Raw genomic sequence first — 18,951 nt, 5'->3', positions numbered from 1 at the left:
CCAAAACACCAGGAAAACATTACTCAGTACCTGCCTGCTGGGTGTGCCTTCACCAGGACAACCCTGGACTGGTTTAACATCAGGTCCTGCCCTCTTAGAACTTCAAATCTAACAAAGAAATACCTCATTGACAAATAGGAGCTCTAGATGCCAAGCAGCAAAGAAACAAATGTCATTAAGTGACCTAAACCCATAGTGTTCCATGTAGACAGATGATGAGGAACACTCACAGAACTGACATGTGTTTACTGGAGAGAATCAGAAAGATTTTCAATTTTGATTCTATACGTAGGCTTTCTTTTTTATTTTCAAGCTGAGAACCAAAGCTAGGGCTTCCCAGTGTACAAGGCAAGCTGTATGAGGGCTTACCCAAAGAGAATGTGCATGTGCGGGTGTGAAAGTCTGTGCATACTGAACTCACTTTTCTTTTTCATTTTTCTTTGTTTTTGTTTTTGGTTTTGGTTTGTTTGGTTGGTTTTTATTGTTTTTCAAGACAGGGTTTCTCTGTACAGCCCAGGCTATCCTGGAACTCACTCTGTAGACCAGGCTGGCCTTGAATTCCGCCTGTCTCTGCCTCCCAAGTGCTGGGATTAAATGGCAGTGGAGACTGAACTTAAGTCTCCTTACATGTTAGGCACTATTTTCTCCATTGCTGAGCGAAGCTTTATTACACCATCTCTGTACTGGCTGGTTTTTGACACAAGCTGGAGTTATCATAGAGAAAGGAGCCTCCCTTGAGGAAATGCCTCCATGAGATCCAGCTGTAAGGCATTTTTTCAATTAGTCATTAGTGGGGGAGAACCCATTTTGAATGGTGTCATCCTTGGGCTGGTGGGCCTGGGTTCTATAAGAAAGCAGGCTGAGCAAGCCAGAGGAAGCAATCCAGTAAATAATATCACTCCATGGTCTCTGCATCAGCTCCTGCCTCCAAGTTCCTGCCCTGTGTCAATTCCTGTCCTGACTTCCTTTGGTGATGAACAGCAATGTGGAAAGTGTAAGCTGAATTTATCCTTTCTTCCCCAACTTGCTTCTTGGTCATGATGTTTTGTACAGGAATACAAACCCCTAATAAGGCAATATCTAATAAGGGATTTGGATTTAGACATCTCTAGATTTAATCTCCACGGAGTTTCTAGACTCCTCCCCATATCACACTCAGGATACAGGGGCTCTCTTCTGAACTCATCCACCATTAAGCATCATATTGATATTCTCCTTCACAAGGATTATTCTGAGGCCTAAATGATGCTGAAGTTCAAATTTTAAGGAACATTGTTCTCATGCCACTTAAAGAACTATAGAATTTGTAAATTATGACAATACTATGCCATTGTACTATATTATTGTCGCTAAAGTTCAAAGTCAGTATGCAGTAGCCAGAGGTGTCATGGCTGAGAGGTGGCAAGGCTGGGTATCCCACTATTGCCTTGGGTGCTGGTGCAGATGTCCATTCCCCCTACACACGTTCCAGGCTTTGATCTCCATCTCTCCAGTGTTGAGCTCAACTGATCAAGACAGAGGATCTTCCATCCCTTCACTATATATAAAAGTGGCTAATACTCACTCTATGGACCATTACAAAAAGTTCTTGTCAACTCTTGGGCTAAAGATAAATGAGATGACCTAATTCATCCATAATTAGCATTTTATTGAAACTACTTTTATTTGTAACTAGATGGTATTTGTATAATGCTATACTGTATATGAGGCCAGTAAGAAAAATGGTTCCTACTTTGTTCTCTGACAGGATATCTCTGGGGCCTACCTGTGGGGTCATCACTAGCTGAGGAAAACAACCAAGAGATTTCCTTTTGTAGGTTGAAATATCAAGACTTAGCTATAACTGAAAGACACTGTGTGTTTCACAGTAGGAACCACAACTTTCAGAAACATCAGTAACGATTTGCAGAGTCAGACCGGTACACAGGAGAGCTGAACCCAGGAGAATGGAGTACACCCCATCAGTGCTCCTGACAGGTCTCGGCTCAGTACACAGGACAGATCACAGCAGGATTCTGCTCAGCATGGTGTGGTTGCATGCCTCTTTCCTTCTTTCCTTTACTGACAATTGAACCCAAAGTCTTGTACCTGCTAGGTACTGTCCCCTGAGCATCCCCCCCTCAGTCCTCCTTACTCCTTTCTTAGGATAAAATATTTTAATAGGAAGTAATAAGGTTTTCAGACAGGTAAAATATATAGTTATAATTAGAAGGGAGTTTCTTCCTTGCCTTGTGCTTATTATCCATGCCTCTTATAGTTCCTGTGTGTGGGGGGGTAATTTTTACCAACCTGGCTGAATATATGATAAAGAATATTTATTATAATTCCTAGATAAGTATCTTTTTATAACTAAAAAAGAGATGACCAATTTTAGTAAGCAATACTAAAATAAATACTACAAAAATTAACATTTTATAAATCAAACTTATGTAATGCAGCATTTGAACATCCTTAAGCCCTTACTTCAGAGAAATAATTCAACAGTTCTGCCAACTTACCAGGAGTCAGCTCTAGCATTCTGCCCCCTGACCCCTCTGCTAAGGTATTTATGCTGTTTAATAGATACTGAAAATTAAAACACATCAACTAACACTTTCATACTGTTCTTATGTCAATGTTTCTAATATGCTGAGTAAAATACAATACAGATTGAAATTAAATTCACTGGTTGCTTTTTATCAGTGAATGAGATTATCAGACAAAAATGTACCTATGTGACTCACAGCATACTTCCTTCAGACAGTGCAGTGATTGATACCAGACATTTCCAAACTTTAAGCTACCGTGTTGTTTAAAGAATAAAGCTGTATTGGTATGTGGTATGCCCATTTGCTTACATATTTTCTATAGCTGTTTGCCCTCTGTAGTTGTAGACCCAAAAAGATTCAAGAGACCCTCTATGTGAATGTATGTCACTCTATGAACCATTGCCAAAAATTCTTCCCAACTCTTGGGCTAAACATAAATGAAATGACCTAATTTACCCATAATTATCATATTATGACTAGGAAACTCAAGCTCCGATAAAGCAAGGTAATTATTAAAACTAATATGGTAATTAGGTTGTACTTGTACAATGGCATGCTCATCCATTCATTCAATCCCTTCATCATCATTTATAGTTTTGATTAAAGAAATCAAACCCAAGACAGTTAGGATATCAATAATCAATATTAAGTAATGTGTCAATACAACATCAGCACTATTTCTCTCTGGTCACAGAAGAGCAACTGTGTTTCCATCAGACACCGGCAACAGAGGTACAACGTCCTTTAAGATCACACACGACTGTGAAGAAGATCCGAGACAGTCTTTAAGCTTCATTTGAAAATATCTCAGAGAATCTAACATGTAATCTGTTTTCAAATTAAAGTTCCTGCAAGTATAAAATCATCTTGCTAGAAATATGATCAGAATTAAGATGAGAAATGTTTCATATGTTGAAGAAAGTTAAGCCTATTTCAAAGGCATCAGGCCACAGGCAAAAGCCTAGGCTCCGGCAGTCTTTCTCCCTTGGTCAGGAAAGGCATCTGAAGTCCACCTGCCCCAGGAGCTTCTCCTGCTGCCCTTCCTGCAAGCACCAGAATCCTCACGGGTTCTGAATGCTTTACACCATTCCCACTTCCTGTGTTATTTCCCAGTCTTTCTGGCTAGAACCCTCTCCATCCCTAGCTATACACTCCCACTGGGCCCTGTGTAGACTACATCACAGGACTTACCAATACTGTAAGTCCATATCCAGTATCAATAGTTGTTACTATGAATATCTAACACAAGACAGAACCTAAATATCAGTCAAGGCTTAGACCATATACTGATTCTTTACACATTACAGAGGGAGAAGCTCAATATTCTATGAAGACAGGTTAAGTTAGGACACAAACCCCTCCACTCCCACCATCCAGACCTGGTTCCTCATTTCTGTACCAGAGGTCCTTACTATAACAACTTTGCTGCCCATTACACAAACTTTGTTAACATTTTTGGTATTTACAACTGGTATCACTTGCTTTGGTGAGTAGAAGGCAACGATGCTGACAACCTAGAGTGTACGGGACAGTTCTGCACCAAAGACTTATCTGGTCCAGAATAGTAATGTTGTCTGCTATTGAGACACTGTACTACACTGTAACCTCTTGCTCACTGTTCCAAGGGGCTCTGCAATTTCCATAGCAGATATTTTTGAGTGTTTGTCATGGTGCTTTGACACTTATGATCACTCCTGGCACACAGTAGATGCTCAGTTCATTTGGGATGTATGGATGCACTCCGGGGGAGGGGGGAGTATATTTTAAAATTTTGCTTTAAAGAAACTTCAATTGTCAAAAATCTGAGCATATATCCCTTTCTTTGTCCAGACTTTCTTCCTCCTACTTCCTTTCTGTTAGCTTTGCTTGCTTGTTTGTTTGTTTGAGACAAACATAGCCTGATGTTGTCAAGGCTGATCTCAAACTTATGATTCTCCTGCCTGAGCATCTTAAATGGTGGAAGTACAAGTGTGCATGCTACTGTGCCCATCATGAGAACAAACTTTAAATAATAGTAAATAATCTACAGAGTGTACAACACAATATGAAACCTAAATAAATGGGATTTTATACTCTCCAAGACCTCAGGAGTGTGGGTGTTTGTTGAATTCTGTATAAGGACTAAGCTCCAGGATAGATCAACCTCAGAAGCCATGGTTTGTATTTTTAAGGGGCATTTGTTATTAAATTCCTTTGATCCTTTGTTTTTTTTTAAAGGAAAAAAATCAGACAAGCATCTATGGCCTTTTAGTTTTCTGTGCTTTGACTACATTTGAGCCATAAGTCAGAATCTTCAGGTACCGGAAGATAGTAGAAATGATAGGCAGGTTTGGGTGGGGTTACAAAGGAGAATGGTGTTACAGCAGGGATGGCTGTTCTCTGCATGTACAAATTATTACTTTAAACATTAAAAAAAATAAGTCAAGAGATGGTGTGCATTATTATGATTATATTTTTAAAGTAAAAAGGCTCTAAAATTGCAGTGAAATACTTCTGTGATGGCATGAATCAGTATCACACGCAAACTGCTAGGTTTTCATGAGAAGCGAACATGTTCTGTTCATGATGAAATGCAGGAAGACTTAAATGAATGAGCTTGATATTTAAAATGCAATCCCGCCGGCAGTGGTGGCACATGCCTTTAATCACAGCACTTGGGAGGCAGAGGCAGGTGGATTTCTGAGTTTGAGGCCAGCCTGGTCTACAGAATGAGTTCCAGGACAGCCAGGGCTACACAGAGAAACCTTGTCTCAGAAAAATAAATGCAATACCAAGAACTCAGTCCACACATTCTCTGGAGGAATATTGGCCATTCGTTGCTTCCTCAATACACATGCATGTAATATGCAGTGACTCAAAGAATATGAAGATGGTGCAGGTTTAATTACCTACCCTCCTCGCTCTTGGACATCCATAACACACACTAGTATAAAAACAGACTCTGGGACACTTATATTAAGTTGCTATGCTCAGGATTTCTAAGATACAACTGACAAAGAACAAACAAGCTAATAGTAAAAGACAGGCTCTGCCACTACATCCAGGCATCAGAGAAAGGGCTGAAAGGGAGAGCAGGACATATGGCCTGTGAGGTGGGCATGGGTGGCATTTCATACCATGACATGAGCAGTGCCTTTGCCTCTGTGTGTGAGAACATGACATATCCTGGACACAGAGATGGAGTCTGTGAGCTTGGGCATGCAGGTTGGTGAGACATTGATGCATACAACAGAGAAATGTAAGAAAATGATGAACAAGGCAGGAAAAGCATGGTTGTTAGCATCAAGCATTCTTTGCTGGACCCACATTGCTGAACACTGGGAAACCAGTCCTGAGAAAACACTAAGATGGAGGGCAGTCTCTGATCTATTCTGCCTGCACAGGAGCAACAGATGTCAAAAGGCCAGGATATTCCCTGGGTTCCTCAGTGTCTGCCACTAAACCATGAATAGCACCTCAACTCCCCTCAACAGAGAAAGAAACCCAGCAGGTGCTCCACTTGCCCACCAATACTCTAGCTTTGGCTTCAGCTGACTTACTACCACTCAAGACTCCAATAGTTCCTTAAATTCTGCACCATGGAAGAGAGCAACAGTTCCTTTAAGACCTCTTTGGGCTCTAGAAACTTGGGTGAATCACAGTTTATTTAGCCAATCCTCCCTAAATGTTGGATGTGCCCCACCATGAGGTGGCAATATTCCATTAGGAATATATAAACACACATATGTGCATGTTCAGTACAGAACATGTTTGGTACACATTTGCAACTTTTGGTAAAACAGGATGCAGTAAAATGAAAACTAGAAGAAAATATCAGAATGGAGAAGATAAAATGGAATTCAGATGTGTAAACCAGCAACATCTTCAAATCACAACTTAGGCCATGAATTTGCACCTTGGTTTTTGGTCTTTCAAAAACCTCTACATAAATGTCAATTTTGGTAATAACTGTTTAGCAGCAATTCGAGGTTATATTTTTCTGGCCAAAGCCTCAAATATGGTTACTCTGGGTTTTAAGTATAGATATGCATATTGTGCAGATTTAACATGTCATGAACATCTTTGGCCATTGGACACATTTTCTGGGGTGCACCTTGGAGGATATGTGTCTGTGGTGATGAAAGGGCCCTCGGATGTTTCCAGAGACAGTTAATCAACCCTCTTGGGTTCAAATCCAGGCCCTCTAACTATCAATTTAGAAAAAACTAGCAGGGTTTATCATAGATAGTGGCTTTTCACTGACCAAGAACTGCCCTCATACAATGCCTCAGGGCCTCTCTAAAATTAGGGCACTAGAGACACAAGAACATTAGCGTTGGTGGCAATCATTCCTCTGCCTCCCAAAGGAGATGAAAGCATGTGATCGAGACTCTGTTTCAGATGTGGTATCTGCTCAAGTTCTATAATGCACTAGAAAGTTCTGGAAATTAAAGTAGAAATGAGCATACTCTGTCAGAAATTCATTAGCCTCAATACATTCAAGCTCTTAGATACAGTGGACGGATCCTGGCGGGGTGCTTACCATACCACAAGACAAGCAGCTCTTAGAAATAAAGTGACTTTATCTTCCCCTGATCCTCAGCCAAGGGTCTCAGATAAAACCCCAACTGGCATGTCGACTTCATCAATGGAGGACCCTGCAGTACACCTGGGCTTAATCTTTGCACACTGTTCCACCTGTCACTGGCTACAGGGCCAGGTACATGATAGACATATGAATATATGTAGGCTGAGAAATCAAGGCATGAAAATGACTTTCCAACAACAGGCTAACTTGTTAGGCATTGCTTATCCAGCTTTGACATAAGCTCAAGCCCTAATCACAGAAACAGCCACGTGCTCTGACTCCTGATGTAATCTTGACATTCATTTTTAGCCAAGCCATGTTGAAAGATGGTGCTTAGACTGACATGGAAGAGAAAGAGAAGATGTCCTGCCCTGATCCATCCTCTTCCAATAACTGTACCCATGTGTCAAGGTCTTTCTAGGCACTCCATGTCAGGGATAGGCAAACGCCCACACAGGCTCTCATCACAAATTAGAAGTGGGACAGAGAAGGAAACAGACATGTTACCCTGAAAGACAGAGCTACAGAGATCAAGGCGCAAAGCATTAGGGGTCCCTGCTCAGGAACTCTACCACTACAGGGTCATGTTCAAATACCTAGCTGTCCTGTCCTCTCCAGTTGCTTCAGACAAAAGCCAGGCCAACACACTGGATATCAACAGAGTTAGCCTAGTGGACATGTTAGCCACTAATCCTACTCATCTTCTGAGCTCTATTTAAGAATTGAGGCATATGCCAGAACCTGGACCACTGGACCACATCAGCTTACCCCCACAGAAAAATCTCATCAGGACTCTTTTCCTTATCACGTTCTCTTCATTTTTCCCCTCTTGAGAGTTTTCAGAGATATGATGACATAAAGAGGTCTATTTTATTCTCTTTGACTCTGTCAGGTACCATGGTAAACATCCTGCCAATGGCATCTGATCCATTCTCCTGAATATCAAATCCAGATAGACCCTCTCACCCCACTTTACCCCCCTTTTCTGGTAAATTGGCTACCACAAAAACTTGGCTCTAAATTAAATATACTACAGCAGTAAGCCCATTGGATTTTGGTACAACTATCTTTCTCATTTCCCAAAACATTGATCTTTTCTTCTCTCCCACTATGAAAAGTACTAATGTTATTTTGTAGGATTTTTTAATTAAATGGTTATTTTATTGTTTATTTTATAATACATGCATATGTGTGTGGGTATGTGTATCCAAATACAGATGCCCAAGGAGTCCAGAGGAGGATAATAGATGCTCTAGAGATAGAGTTATGGGCACGTATGAGTTGCCTGATGTGGGTACTGTGAACTAAGCTTGGGTCTTCTGAGAACAACAAGCGCTCTTAATTGCCGAGCCATCTCTTCAGCTCCATTTTGCAGGTTTTTATTATGTATTTACTCAGACACATTTCTAAAACTTAGTTCTCTATAAAAATAAATTACCATGATTATCAGCTGCAATTTCCTTGTGTTCTGAATTGGCAAAAATTGCTGTGAATAATAATTTGAAAGTGATCCTTTAGGTACCAAATTCTGGTCACTTGAAAATTCAGATAACTGACTATTCCTCACAATCACCTGGATCAGAATATGTTTATAAAAGTGAAAAAAAAAACAAAACAAAACAAACCCAGCACACAGTAACAAGTAGGTTATTTCTAGATCTATCACCAAGAACTTTTCTGGATTATGTTAGACCCAGCAAGCCTGATGTCTCCCTCCCTAGCCACCAGTTTTGTAGCCTAAATGTTGTCACTCTCAGCTCTTGTTTCCCCCTAGAGCTGCCAAAGTCAGGGGCCTTGTTATGACCTCAAAGTCTGAGAAGTCCCTGAGTTCACCAGGTGATGAACAGTCTGGAGCTTCACTCTCAATCCTGACAATGCCTCTGGAGTGAGTAAGATCCAGCGTACACTCAGGTAACTAAAGGTCAATGTCTTCAGGAATCAAAGAGATGAGAGATGTGTAAGGCAGAAGCACTGTTGAGGATTTCTGTATAGCCAAGGCAAAGGCTGGGAAAAGAAAGTTGGAGAATTAGCTGTACAGAAAGGCAGAAAAGCTGTTAGCAGATGGAGAGCAACAGAGTGAGAGATGCAAAGACTGACCTCCCGCACCCCATGTATGTCTGTGTGTGTGCCTGCGTGCATGAACGTGTGCAGGGTGGGGGGAGAGAAAGGGGGGTGGAGAATGTGTGTGTGTTTTCATATCTCACCAGACTTTAAGCATGTCCAAAATGGCAATGGTTGGAGTACTTAGTCAGGTACTGGGGTCAGGACAATGTTTTTTTTTTCTAACTTGTTCAGTTAAAATTTACCCAGTGCCTATGGAGTACTAGGTATTCTTGCAGACCCTAGGAGAACAAGAGTGCACGAAGCCATCAATACTGCTGTCCTCCTAGACACTACACTGCCATCTAGAATAGTCAGAATTCAGCGTTAAAGAGGAAATTCACAAGTATCAGAACAAAAGAACAGTTTTGACCATAGCCAGTATCAAGGGGAAAAACATAAAAAAACAGAGGATCTTTCAGCGAGAAATGCAGGAAGAAAGCCTGCCTACTGCCTAAGAAGGTGGCATGTAACCTCCGAGAGCAAGAGAGGAAAGAAGCCAGTCACCTCTTCTGATTTCCATGAAAAAGATGAGCTTACTACACAAGAAGTACAGAAGCTTGCTGGTAGCTCTGAGCATCCTTCGCTGGATGGATCCAGCATCCAGAAACAGACAGGGAAGCAGAAGGCCTCAGCTTTCCCTTCCTAGGAAGAGTTTAACAAATCATCCTTTTCCAGAGGTGCTGGATCGCAGGGAAGTTGCAGCTTGTCTCTTGTTACAGCAGAGCTTACCACAAAGAAGCTGGAAGGGGAGAGGTGGAATATTTATCCCCCTTCTAGTGCCAGTTACTTTATATAGCAATACCCAGAAGTCAAAGAGATTAAGCTTTTGCAGTGTAATGCCAACAAGAATAGTTTCATTAAAAATGAGCAATTCTGAAGCAGTTTAGTACCATTTACCTTTACTCACAAAGTTCAGCAGATTTTCCTTTTCCGGTATGTAATAAACAATTGGAATTCATTTAAAAATAGGATCCTAATAGTATTTATTTAACATGGGAAGGCAATAAGTTGTTCCTCACCAATCTCTTCACGTAAAATGGCTCAAGCAAACGTTTTACTTAATTTCTCCCTGGGTCAACTGCAGCACAGCCAATAAGCATGAAAACAATCTACAATCTGCCCCTGTTCAAAATACTTCTCACTCAAACACCTTTTTCATTAATGGTTCCCAGCGCATGACTTCTTTCAGAACGAGAAATAACAAGCTGAAGTGAATTAGGGAGATCAGTCATCCAGAATATTCAGAATGAATCATGGAACGTTTCTTTACCAAAAAGAAAATTTTATTCCTCCACAGCACAGTGAGGCAATATTTCATTACAGTATCGACAAACATGCTAAACCAGAGACAAATCATATAAAGACATTCCCCAACAGGTCTACAGTACCTAATACGTTCATCATTAACAAAATCGCTTGCTGTGTTCTCCTTTTCATGCATTGAACAAAGAATGTTTGATTTGTTCAGTTCCAAACAGGTCTTTAAAACCGATCACTAGTATCTAGAAACAACCACACTTGCGGAGGAGGAATTTATGCAATGTTATTTTCTAATTCGACGCAGTGTTTTAGTTCTCCATGTGCGTGCAAATGGCAGAATGGGATATCGAACTTGCCTGCCCAGGTATTCTTTTCTTTATTTGACTCACTATGGGAATGCTTAATATAAACCCTTTTAAAAACTTCCCACTTGGGGCAAATTATACAGTTAGCCTTTAATTAAAAACAAAAAACAAAAACAATCCACGTATGCACACCCCGCCCCCTCCCTCTTGAAAACAAACCAGAAGGCTTTAAGAATTAGCTCCAATAATAATCCCACTGTGGTCACGGGAAATCTTCCTCCAAAATGACAACTGACCCTAGCAATAGAAACCCTCCAAAGACGTCTTCCCCGGTCTTGGGGCGCACAGTTGACACCACCCGGATCATCACCAACACGCAGGACCCCAAAAGATGCTGCGTCAAAAGAAGCGAAGGAAAAGAGCGACTCTGGAGGGAGCGAGCCCGCGGAGCGGGTGAGAGGAAGACTGGCACTGAGCAGCGCTAACATTCCGGACCTTTCTCCTTTCCAAAGGCTGGAGTTCCCGTGCAGGAGCCAAAAAGAGGAGGACACTTGACCCACAGTCCCTTTAAATCGCCCACCCCGCTCCTGTCAGCCTCTTCCGAAACCCCATGTCCTACAACTTCCTCCTCATGGAAACTTCCACTGGGTTCGGCGCCCAGGATGCCAAACTCCATTTCACAAGGAGCTTGTCCCTAGCTGGGTTCTGGCTTCAGGTCCCTGCACGGGGTGCCCGAGCCCGAGAGGAGCCGGGCGCAGAGGCCAGCTGCAAGGACAGAGCGCGGCTCTAGCCACCCGTGCCCGGCCGACAGGACCTGTAGCCCCCACCCTACCCGCCCACCCTGCGCCCCGTCGCGCCAAGTTACCGGAGCGCTGGAGCCTGGCGGTGGCGCCCCGAGGCGGCGCGCGGGCGAGCTGCGGCCGAGCAGCCGGTGGCCTCCACTCTGCTGCTCGCATTAGCCATGCAAAGTTAATCCCGCCGCGTCACGCCGGCCGCCCGCCCGCCCGAGGCTGCGCCGTGCTCGGCCGAGCCGCAGTCTCCTCCCCGCTCCGCCCCCTCCGCCACGGGGTCCCGTGCCGCGCGGGCTCCCAGGCGAGCCCGACTCCCTTGACCTGTCAACTCTCCTCCAGCGCCGACGCCGAGGGGCACGGCGTGGGTCCTAGGACACTGGTGACCTCTCTGCCGCGACCTGCGCGGGCGGCGAGGTGCAGGGCCCGAGTCCCCGCCTCCCGGGGACCGGCGGGTAGCCTTACTTAGGGACTGGGGTGCCAGCTCCACCGCGGCAGGCGAACCGCCGACTGTTCTTCCCCTCTGGTCCTCCGGCCCGTCAGATTCTCACAGCAGCCGCGGCAGGCTCAGGCCACCCTGGCTCCGCCAGAGTCCCAGCGACGAAATGGCCTCCGGGTTGATCACCCCAGCCACGGCCCGAGCAACCCGCCACTCGGGTGCCCTGCGCACTTGCTGTCTAAGGGGCAAGAGTTCCCCGCTACGACCCCGCGGTAACGGCGCCTTGTGCGCCACCCTCCCCGGGGACACGTAGCTACGGGTCTGGTGGCCACGCGTCCACCCACCCAACTGCTGGAGAGCGGAGGTTCGAGTTGAGCCATCATTCTTGTAGTTGAAGAGGCAGGAGTGTGACTGGGGTGGGTGGGAAGGGAGTATGAATGACAGGAGATAGAGGGGATCTCCGGGTGCACAACATTCAGAGTCGCCCGACTGGCGCGGCAGGTGTCACCGCGCTCCTCCTTCCGCCTCCAAACCACTTGTGGTGCTCTTGGAACCACCGGGCGCTCAGATCCTCCTGTGGCTCTGGCTGCTCTGCGTCCCCCCCACCAATGGAGAATGCCTTGCTTGCCCTAAATGACAAGTGCTCCCTTCGAACACCACACTAAGTGTGTTCCCGGTTGGTTCCACAAGTAGGATTTAAAGGGACACTTCGTTATTTCGCCTTTGTCCTAGAAATATAAATATAAAACCAGAAGACAAAACTAATCTCCACCTTGGAAGGGTTCTGCCCTTGCAAGCATACCGCGCTGAAATGTCCATACCTCAAGTTCCGAAGGTCAAGCACTCAGGTTGGGAGAAAACACAGAGGGCGACAGTGTGCTGCTCCAGATGACCCAGGCCGTCTCCCAGCTGCGCCTCCGAGGTAGGTTTTATTGGAAAAATGCAGAGTGCTCTGAGAACACGCAGCCAGTGGGAAGTTACAGTTGCAGCAAAACTACTTTGATTAACGACCGAATACAATTATGTTCTTATGAACACTGTTAAAAAAAAAAATACCTTGAAAACCTTTCTTCAGTACACTCATACAACACGGCATAGTGTACTGAGCCTGGCTATCTCAGCGGAGGGAATGATGTCTAAATTATTTTAAAGAGTTTTCTAGAGTCCCCACGGATAGATAAGGTTTTTTCCCCCGGTGTTACTTGGGCAGTCCACAGGAAAGGAGAAGGGAGAAAGGCCAACACACCTCCGGTCACAGCACTAACAATTGTGGCGAATCCGCAGCTTTCCGCAGGACTGAGGAGAGAAAGCGGCTGCAGACAGCAGCTTTGGGGCTAGCACGGTGCCTTTCCCAGCGGCCAGCACAGACTCGGCTGCCCTTTGAATTCTTTGCAAGAAATCCGTGTTTTATTCCTCGCCCGGAATGAAGCCTCACCAAGAACTTGCCGGCTCTAGAGTGAGGGTTGTTTTGCAGGCAAGTTCCTGGGCTTTGCTCCAAAGCTGCTTTGGGATGTTTTGGTTGGTTTGGAGGAAAGAAAGCTGCAGCTTCTCCTACCCAGTTCCTAACCAGCCCCCTGGTGGCTGCAAAGAAAAGCCAGGCTGGGCCAAGCCTCCCGAACAGCTCTGTAATAAGTTAGCAAGGGGAATTCAAGAGGCCCCTGAGAAGCCCAGAGTCCCAGGATGTTTTACTTTTCCTATGTATAACTCTGAGCTGTGTTTTTTTTTTTCTTAAATTCTTTCTCAAGAAAAACACACACACAAAATGAACTATAACAACAACAACAAAAGGTTACTTTTCTTTGTTCAAATGGTTTTGTCTGATTTCACTTTGCCTGGAAAGTTCTGAAATAAGAATCAGTTAAAGTATTAAACAACTTATAAGACTGATTGTAACAGTGTTATATAATCGCAACGCTTAAACAAGGAAATTTGGTAGGATTCCACTTGAACGGGTATTGTGAGAGCGGAGCTGGGTAGCTGAGGGTAAGGGGTTACCATAAGAATCTGTTACACAACACAGTGTCATGGGAATTCTCAGAGTCATGGGAACTCTTAGGAAAGCAAAAGATATTCTAACCTGGGGGCACAGGGTCCCAGGTCCCATCTTTGCTAACTTGTGATGCACAGTTGCTTGTTTTCAGAACCTACGATCACAGTTCACCTGCACCATCCTCCTGACCAATCTATGAATTTCAAACTGATGATTCCAGTCAAGGAAGCAAGCCATCTGTTTGTTTCCTGCAGAGCTAGTATGAGTGAAGCCCAACAGGAGCGTGCTTGGGTCACAGTGCAGCTGGCCATGCATCTTTATGGAACATGGTAAAATGTGGTATGTTGTAATTGTATTCTCGTTGATTTTTAAAAATATTCACTCTTAATTCCTGCATTTGTGAACGCTGCTTACATTTTTAGCTCGATGTGAATGTCTTACCTGACTGTGCTTTTTTCCTGCCTACTGTGCCTGTGAATCAGAATCCAGTGGGAGAAATAAAGCACAAATTAGAATTGACCAGATATCAAAGATGGTGGTTATGACAAGGAATGCCATGGGGAGTTAGGTATGGAGTGGGGCCAGCCTCAAAGAACTCAGACAAAGGAAGTTCTTGAAAGTTTGTGGAATTGTAGACAGGTTTCCTGAGTGGGTGGAACATTAAGTCATTTCATTAACCCAACAGCCTTCTCTGGAGCCTGCTGCTCTGCCCTGTGAACTAGCCCTGGGGAGTCTAAATCTTTATGTTCACTATATGAAAACCCCAGGCATTCTGGCCCATCACAGCTGCTAAAATTGTAAACTGCCCCCTATCTTTTCATGACAGACCACTTTAGGGAAAATGACAGTTTCAAAACCAATGGGTGGCAGGCAGTGAGAAAGACACAAAGTCATCTTTTAGTGTCCCTCCATAGCTATTGGGATCTGCAGGTCAATTAACTCCATATGTAAAATGGCATAGTATTTGCATGTAGCCAACACTTACCTTCTCTGACCTGTGTCTCGCCTCTAGATTAAATGCTATGCAAATAGGTATTATACTGCATTAAAGGATTAACATCAAGGGGAGGAGGTCTGAGCATGCTCAGTATACATGCAGTGTTTCTGGAGTACCTTCAGCCTGGGGTTGAATGACTCCACAGATGGGGACCTCAAAAGGGGTGGGGGATGGCTGACTATAAACTGCCAGGTCAGATAAAGCAAGGAAGCAAAAAGATCCCAGGAGAGGAAGGGCCCAGTAAGACTGGTTTCAGAAGGCAGATTAATGAATGATTGCTGGAAGTCAGAGCTGGATGCATTATTATTTGCTAGTTCCAAATATGAGAAATGAAGTTAGGAAAAATTGTCAAGGTGGTACAAATTAAAAGCTATGTCCTGCTTTCTGCATTCTCTCTTTGACACTGTTATGGCATTTTTTATGTGTTTTTTTTTAAATTATTCTAAGCAAGGTCAAAGAAATGGTTTAAATTATCATTGCACACTTTACAAGTCATGTGTTTTGCCATGTCTTTACTGATGCAGTTCACGAGGTTTTAACTCACCTCTAGTATTGCACTGTGCAACTATTGCAGCTCATATTTGTGCATGTGTCTTGTCACACTGCAACAGTGGAAACGCAGAGCAAAGCACCCTCTATTTCACTTCTTGAGGTGTGCTCATTGTGCATGCCAGCACTGGACCTTTGGCATAGTGCTGTGTGAAAGAGACCCGGAAGGCCTTTTGCTTCTGCGTCTTCACTTTCAGGCCATCAGTTAGTGAAAGTATTCTGGGAAGTAACCCCAAGTAAGGAAGTACATGGAGGCTTGCCCAGCTACTGTGAAGTAGGCTCAAAGTGAGGCTCGTGGTTGCTTGGGTTGGCTGCGACCTTCTTCCTCAGTTCTCAATGGAGCATGCGTACCTCATACATCTCTGGAATTCGCTCAGGCAGGTCCTGAGCATTCTGTATTCACGGGACACCAACATTTGAAGGACCATGGAAAGTTGTGGGAGACCCATGTTCTCTATTTCCTGTGTGCATGTACATGGCTATCAGATTTCCCTTATAAAACACAAGTTCAAAGATGAAATTGTTAGTGAAGTCAATTTGATGACAGTGGAGCAGTCAATTAGGCGTCAGCCTCCAAACCCCTGGGTTCACAACCTTCCAAATTCTAGGACCCTTTCTTACAGGTTTGTTACATGGGGTCATGTTGTAGTGACCAGAACCATAAAATTATTTCAGTGATACTTCGTAACTGTAATCTTACTACTGTTAGGAAGAGTAATGTGAATAACTGATAAACAGAATATCCGATGTTCAGCCTCCTAGGCAGAGAGCCACTAAGCGCCGTGCAAGCACGGCAGTGCAGGACACACACTCCTGGAGCTGACCCTTGAGAAGAACTGGAGCCTATAGCTAAAATTCCTTCCATTGGGGAAATATAAACATCTACCCCTCCCCTTCCTTCTAAGGCCTCTACCACCAACAGAACCCTGATTCCACCAACATTCACTCTGGGGAGCAAATGACTTTAGTGGGTTTCCTTACAAAGCATAGGTGAGGGGTTACTTACAAAGATGTGGGTGCTCCTCCTGCAGAAGGCAGCACCTAGAGAGTCTTTACCAGCAGGAGTGAGGGATTTCCCATAGCCACACACAGTGAGCCCCTACCTTATCTTCCCTGGACTCTATACTCTAGCCCTTCCCCAAAGAGGCCACTAAAGCAGCATTGCCTACAACAAGCGATAGACAATGCCCCTATACCTATATTCTCAGGCAAGGGTCTCGTGACTCTCCTCATACCCCTGTGACAGGATGTGAACAGCCAGGAAGCCTAGCCAGGTTAAGCTGTTACAAGGGGGCACAGCTGAACTCCCAGTTATGGCTGTTGTTCGGCTTGGAGGATAGTCATGTACAACAGACCATTTTTATTTATTTATTTATTTATTTATTTATTTATTTATCTATCTATTGTGGCAGAAACCAGAAACATGTAGGTACAGAAGACAGCGCATGTTGCTATGAATAGCATGGAGCATGTAATGCAGTTAGAAGTTCATGTTTATTAAAGGCATGCTCCAGAATGTAGCCTAAGTACCTCACAGATCTTTTTAAGGTTTCTCAGAAACGCAGCAAAACAGTATCACACAGTCTGCTTTCGAGATGGGGAAGCTAATCCTGGAACACAAAATAACATGCTCAATCTTAGACCTAGGCACCAGCACAGAATGTATACTGAGCCAGTTCTTCTGCTTGTACACAGGGGAGGGAGCCATGGGGCAGGCATATGGGGCAGAAAGTGGAAATCACTAAAACATGTCCCTAGCTCTTAGATGTGTGACAGTTCGAACAGTAACCAAAAGAAAAAATAGGAACCCGCGTGCTACTGGTTAGAGAACCGCCACACAGTTCGCACCCTTTGTAGCCCAGTTAGATGTAGAAGACACTACTACTGAGCTGTAGCAGGAAGGTCCTTCACTCACTCACCCCGAGGAGATGAAACAGTCTCCTCCACCCGAACTGCTCCGTGATTGAACAATCAGCTTCTTTTGTGTAAAGTTACGGAAACAGGAAAGTGTATTGATTGCCTTTGTGGCACATACTGTTACTTTACACAAACTACAAACTCCAGTGAAGTGTAAATCATCTCTTCACAAATACAATGAAAACAGGTGGACTTTGGTATGTCAAGGCAGATTAGAGAAAGCAAAAGGTTAGGCTCCAAAAAAAGTGCAGACACACTAGTTTGGTGATCTGAAGTGGACACATGGTAAAATACCTCAAGGATATTGTTCAATTCAGTGTTTGTATTTCCATGCCATTGGATTATCAGCAGCCAGAACAACAGAGAACGCAGTCCCAGCACAATGCGGAATCTCTCCTTCTCTGCCAACCCTGGCTCCTTCCAGAGGTAGTCACTGTTGCTTCTGTGATTACTGATTAGTTTCACCAGACCTTGAACTTCATTTAAACATTATCAAAAGGTATGTTACTTTTTATATCTTCTTTCTTTCACTTAATGTAATATTTTAAGATATATCCACTTAATTATGTGGATTTGAAAATTCTACTTTAAATTTCTGTCCCATATTATACCATACAACAAGACCACAATTTGTCTATTCAATTTCCACTTGATGAGTTCTTGGTGTCTTCCAGCTTGTAGCTATTACAAATAAATCAGCTGTTTACATTCTTAAATAATTATATGGATGCATGAACTCATATTTTCTCTGGCACATGCTTAGGCGTAAAATTTTTGGCCAGATGTCAAATCTGAGTTATTCTATTAGCATAGTATAAATAGCATACAATAATTGTATATAAGAAATTGTATTATTTAATATACAAGACTTGATTATATATAACATTTAGTGATTATAAATAACAATTGTATTGATGATGCTTCTTGAGGAACCAGAATAATTGAGCAACTAGAGGATTTCAGTTCATACTTATAGCTACCATAACAAAATATTCAAAACCAGATGAAGTCTATTTAGAATATTATCTAGCATTACAAACATGTTCCAGTCAAAATTCAAAACTACTATTAATTACAGGGTCCATCTGCAGCTGCAGAGAACCAACCACACACTAATAGCCTGTGTGAAAATGAAGGCTTTAAGATAGTTCCATTACCCTACCATTGTGGAGAAATTGGCAGTTGATCTGTTACTGGAGTAGCCACTGATCAGCTTCCATACTACAAAAAATACCCCCCACATACACACACTAACATATCAACACACCCCACACACACCAATACATACCAACACCAACACATACACCAATACACACACACTCACATCAACACACCCTATACACACCAATACACACCAACACCAACACACACACACACACACACACACCACACACACACACTCACACACCTAATACCAAACACCCACATTCACACAAGCAATCTCAATTAAACTTTGGGTCACAATACAAAAGACAAGAAAATGAGAAAACTTATTGGAATGAAGAAGG

General features: G+C 43.5%; 1 protein-coding gene across 4 annotated transcripts in view; it reads right to left on the bottom strand.

Annotated features, from left to right (window-relative positions):
• Thrb (thyroid hormone receptor beta) overlaps window positions 1-13,522 on the bottom strand; it is a 353,365-nt gene extending 339,843 nt beyond the window's left edge. For 2 of the 4 annotated variants that reach the window (XM_031360975.1, XM_031360974.1), the window contains exon 1: window positions 11,629-11,814. The gene's annotated coding sequence lies outside the window, so the exon portion shown is untranslated. Of the gene's footprint in view, window positions 1-11,628; window positions 11,815-12,016; window positions 12,212-12,811 lie in introns of those variants that run through there. The other 2 variants (XM_031360979.1, XM_031360978.1) reach the window with 2 other exon arrangements.
• Window positions 13,523-18,951: the final 5,429 nt, after the last annotated feature.

The sequence above is a fragment of the Mastomys coucha genome, unplaced genomic scaffold, assembly GCF_008632895.1.
Source record: "Mastomys coucha isolate ucsf_1 unplaced genomic scaffold, UCSF_Mcou_1 pScaffold9, whole genome shotgun sequence".
Lineage (NCBI taxonomy): Eukaryota > Metazoa > Chordata > Mammalia > Rodentia > Muridae > Mastomys > Mastomys coucha.
The sequence above is the reverse complement of the archived record's forward strand: the minus strand, read 5'-3'. Positions and strand labels throughout refer to the sequence as shown.